We start from the raw sequence: 5,321 nt of genomic DNA, 5'->3' as shown, positions 1-5,321 counted from the left end.
GGTTTGGGGTAATATGGATTTGAGCTTGAAAAGCAATCCGGAATGATTTAGAAAAGTAAAAAACATTCTTAAAACGAAAAATAATAAATAGAATAAACAACTAAAGTTTCTGTAATCTAATCTAGTATTGACTGGCAATATGATAACACTCCAGTTTTAATATTGTCATTGCCGGAAGTTTTAATTCTTCAATATGGAGGAAAGTTCTCCTATTTTTGGGTTCTCTGATACTTTCTTTTGTAATAATATTGTGTTCCCTTATAATTATCACCTTGAATGGACTCTCGTATTGCTGTATTTCTTTACCCTTGTTAGACCCCAACTTTCTATATACGATCGTCCCCTGTCGGTGACCTTTAAATTCTCCCACGCCACCCTCCTGATTTTTTCCGTCTTCATTTCTTCGAGCAACATGGTTGTTGTGTATCTCTTTACCGTCCACTGCCGTGCCCTTATAGTTCCGCTGGTGTCCTCGAAGTCCAAAGAAGATCTCAAATGGCGAAAACCCTTAACGGTGTTTACTGAATAATTATATGCTGCTATAGCCTTAGGCATTGCTGTATCTGGTTCCAATCCCTTGTCGATTTGATATAAGCGAAGATGGTCCTCAACGTTCCATGAAGTTGCTGTATGCCTCCTCTACTCTTGGGGTATCCTGGTGTGTTGAGGTGCCGTGTCACATCAAGGTCCTTCATTTCAGTTCGAATCCTGGCATTGTCGAATTCTCTACCTCCGTCCGATGCGATGCGCTCCGAAACTACGTAGAATTGGAACCACAATCGTAGAGCTGTCAACACTGCTTCCAACGACTTGTCCTGCACCTGATACGCCACTGCCGCCTTGCATCAAGATGCAAGATTCATTTATATCCTCTCTATGGGCAAGTATCGATCTGCAGATCGTTGAGCGGTGCCTCTGGGGTATGTGTTTCTTCTTGTCTCCCTTTTGTTGGGTTTCTTTCATATTTCGTGCTTAGACAAACTTCGCAATTTCCTACAACTTCCATTTACTTTCATGTAAATGTATTAATTTGTAAATCTTGGAGCGGTGCATCTGTGGTAGGTGTTTTTATTTAGGCTGTCGGGGTTGTCTGGTCTTAGGCGGTTCTCCAGCCTGATATACACTTTACAGAAGGCCCATGACAAGGCGTATTCATTAGTAGGTAAGAAAGGAAGGCCGTGCCAGGGGATGAGCCCTGGACACTGACTAGGTAGAGGAGGTCTAGGCTAGAGAGTCTGAGGTAGAGTAACAGTTCTAGTTGCCGAAATGAAGCGGACGGACTAGAACTGTCATGATAGGAGCCATCTTACTAGTTGCCGAGATGAAGCGGACGGACCAGTAAGCTGATAAGGCTAGGTGCAGCTCTAGTTGCCGAGATGAAGCGGACGGACCAGTAAGCTGATAAGGCTAGGTGCAGCTCTAGTTGCCGAGATAAAGCGGACGGACTAGAGCCGGGGAGAAACGGGAAATTACACTGGTTGCCGAGATGAAGCGGACGGACCAGTGTAACCGTTAAGGATTAGGTTACTATCTTAGTTGCCGAGATGAAGCGGACGGACCAGTGTAACCGTTAAGGATTAGGTTACAATCTTAGTGTCCGAGATGAAGCGGACGGACTAAGATTGCTGGAGAAAGGCAGAGGTGATAGGCCATCGACTAGGGTGAGCATAATAAAAACCAACTCTTGCGAGAATAGATTAGCCATGAACTTCTCTATCTCAAATAGAGTGTAAGCCACCAGTGCTATGACTAGACACGAGAAAAGGCTTGATCTTACGGATCAATCCCGGTGGCAATTGAAGGCCTCATATGATCGGTTATCACTGAGGATTCACTCTTTTAACTCTACTTGAGATAGTTCCGTAGACTCTTTTTGCTCAATCTCTTTTTATTTTATAATTAACATTCTTACACATTACATATTAACATATATACATTTGTACAAGAGATCGTATTTTTATAATAATAAACTTATATACAATTATACGCTTGTAGTGCTTGCCCCTGGCGGGTTATAGCGGCACTTCGTGCTTGCTAACTGTTACAAGGCGGATGTCTGTCGTACTTAGTGCGTCGACAAACCTCGCAGCTTCCTACAATCTCCGATATAGTCTTATCCCTCACCAAAAGTATCTTCTCTTCAAGGCCAGCATAGTCACAGGGATTCCGCGGTGATTGGTCTTACCCCGATGATACGCTAGGGTGACTTTCCGTTGTTGTTGTTCTTCTTCCAAAAGGGTTTCCACAATCAGTTTGCAACGGACGAATGTCCTGTCCATTCCTATCAGTTCATCACGCCATAGCCGCTTGATCTCCCAAAAGGTTTTATTCCCAAAGTACAGCTCATGCTTTATTCCAGGTTTCGAAGCATTATTCAATATTGTACAAATCTGGTCGTTCTTTACGTCTGGCTGTGACCAGAACGTTGTCATTGTATTTCACTCACTATATTTAATTTTGGTCAATCTAGTAGTTTTCGTCTTCCATATAATTACTTATTATCGTGAAGTAGTTATTATTTTTTTGTCTTATAAATAGGTTATTGAGATAAAATAAGTTTTTACTATAAAATAAAATGTTTGTTTGTTTATTGACCTACTTTACATCCATGCTTCTTCAACTTCTAGAATAAAAAATTGTTTTTCAACAGTAATAGTAGTTGTAAATTTAACTTAACACTTTCCAGATTATCTATCGCCATTGTTATTTATTTTCATTTATTCAGGAGGATACATTAATCTGCTCTTGATTTCTATTAATTAGAACTTCCTCTAAATCGCGCAATAAAAAAACTTGGCTTTCTTTTTCTCATTTATTTTCATTCTTTCGAGTAGTTTGAACCTCAAAAACAGATTGATCAATGTACTGACAATAAATAAATTGATGCATATGACTATCTTTTTTAATGGCTCTTGCTATTTATTTAGCAGTATCTATTAACTAAAAAGTCGTTAGCTTTCTTTATTTATTTAATGACTATCACAAAATAAAATCTGCACCATCTTGTGACATACGTTGCGTCATTATCTTCAACATTGCGATATACCAACATAATTACTATAATCCAATTGTTTAATGTTGATATGTATTTTGTACTGCTAACATTCTATTTTTACTCAAAAAAGTAACAGAAAAAAATAATAGTAGGAAAAATACTAAAGAACAATCATTACTAAACTAATGAATTAAAAGTTGGTATCGATTCTAATAGGAGTATATAAATACTTCTGGTTGCCCAGGGAGAAGGTATTGAAAAAGTTTGAATTCCGGTATACGTTTCGTTCACGGTAAGGAGGCAGCTATTGTTTTGGTCCTTATATTTCTGAGTAATTTTCGGTTTAGTCAAGTTGATTTGTCTCTCAATTTTCTTAAAACAATTCTTTGCTGCCCCTTTAGTTCGTAAATTACGGAGGTAAGTTAGATATATTGTTTATTTTTTTTCTTGAAGTACTCTTGAGGAGTGATAGATTATCTGTATGTCTCAAAGAAACCTATCTTTGACATTTTCTTTTGAAAATTTTAAAGTACATGCAGTATTAATTTAAAATCACTGTTCATTGTAATTTTATGGTCCATTTTAGAAGATAAGCACCAAACATGTAATGTCATTGGTTATTGTTGCAGTGTTTCTTATATTTTTTAAAAGAATGATAAAATATCATTTTTCATTGTTGTTTTTTAAAGATATTTATATGAAAAAGATGTTTAGTTTTACTGATGAAAGTATTTATAGGATAATTGTTTTAATTTAAAGTTGTCTCAGTAAATTAGAGCAATTTAAGGTCTTTCATTCAACTTTATCCACTGCTAAACTCATGTGATCTTGATATTTATGCCAGGCTCCAGTCACATTCAATTAGCAGAATAATTATCAATTACATTACAAATATAAATAAGTATTTATTTATTGTTCTAAACACTTTTTTTTCTGAGGTAATAGTGTTTAGACTAGCATATTTCCGATTAATGAATTTCAACCTTTAATTTCCTTACTAATTAGCTTATTTATTTACTCATTTTACTGATAAGTACCCAACTTGTTAAGCTGAGTCACTTAGGATAAGAATTTTTTTTTATTTCTTGAAAGAGTGAAAGTTGATTCTTACTGTTACTGAAGTTGATTCAGTAAATATCATTTTATTGAACAAGTTATTATATTATGAAATATTGTTAACATTCATGCTTCAGGTTGTTAGGTTGGAAGGGAATATTGAGAAATAAATAAATACTGGTATTTATCACTAGTAAGAAGTACCATGAATACTGGAAGTTAGTTGGATAATATCCAATTTTCAGTTGATTATACTGTACCATCAATAGAGTTTTTTGATTAATGAACTTGGGAATCTGCTTATTTCACCTACTTAAAGAATGGTTGATTTCCATTAATTCACATATTTGACTTGAGTTACTTATTTGGATACTATCATACTTTATCAGTTGCACTAAAAACAATGGTAATTTTTTTTTTTTTTAAGTCATTGATAGGAATGTTGAAAATTCAAGTGCAGTTGTATTGAAACAGCCAAAAATATTCAAGGAGGTTTTTAAATAAAACATGTAGAGGAATTCTTTAAAACCTCCCTATCAATTTGTAAAATAACTAGAGTGGTTCCATAAAAAATGTAATTAATTAGTGCTGAAACAGTAGTGGCATATACGTCTCAAGTCAGTCGCCGAATCAACAAGTACTCATAAATGGTGTAGTTATTAACTTGATTGATTTCTTCAAGAGATTATTAAGTGAAGAAGATAGAGGTGGGGTTGCGGTCAGCCAACAAAATGTGTGTTTATATTTATGTATATATGTATTCACATTGTTATTCATATATAAGTCACTTACCCATTGTATCATAAATTTAATGTTTCTTTCATATTGTTCAATATGTTGATTCAAATTGTTTTTCAGTTTTTTAGACACCATTTCTTATCTACTTAATATTATATTTCATCTTTCATTGTTATCAGTCTGCTACTGTCTAATTCCATTGCTATCAATCAACTTTTTTTATTATTCAATTCATTGTTATCTATACTTCCAAATTTGTTTGTTTATTTTTTCTTTTCAACTTTATGTTTCTCTGAATGATGGTTGTTACTTCTTTTTGTTTTTATATCCCTAATGAAGACCTGAAACTCAGGTCGAAACATCCTCACAATAAAGAATCTTTTGTTTATTTGTTGTTTTTTTTTTGCTGACCGCACCCCTGACCATCTTCTCTACTTATTAATTTATGGTCAACTATCTACACCTCATTTAGATATTTTATTTATGCAAAAATTTAAATGGCAGTATGTTTCATATATTTATATATATATAT

General features: G+C 34.6%; 1 protein-coding gene across 1 annotated transcript in view; it reads left to right on the top strand.

The window, feature by feature from the left end:
* Nucleotides 1–3,271: 3,271 nt before the first annotated feature.
* Nucleotides 3,272–5,321, top strand: part of LOC106683124 (oxidative stress-induced growth inhibitor 1) — a 47,773-nt gene continuing 45,723 nt past the window's right edge. Inside the window, exon 1 of the mRNA XM_067051456.1 lies at nucleotides 3,272–3,412. The gene's annotated coding sequence lies outside the window, so the exon portion shown is untranslated. The remainder of the gene's footprint in view (nucleotides 3,413–5,321) is intronic.

Source organism: Halyomorpha halys, unplaced genomic scaffold (genome assembly GCF_000696795.3).
Source record: "Halyomorpha halys isolate HHAL.00 unplaced genomic scaffold, Hhal_1.1 Scaffold468.1, whole genome shotgun sequence".
Lineage (NCBI taxonomy): Eukaryota > Metazoa > Arthropoda > Insecta > Hemiptera > Pentatomidae > Halyomorpha > Halyomorpha halys.
Note: the sequence above shows the minus strand (reverse complement) of the source record. Positions and strands in the feature narration are given on the sequence as shown.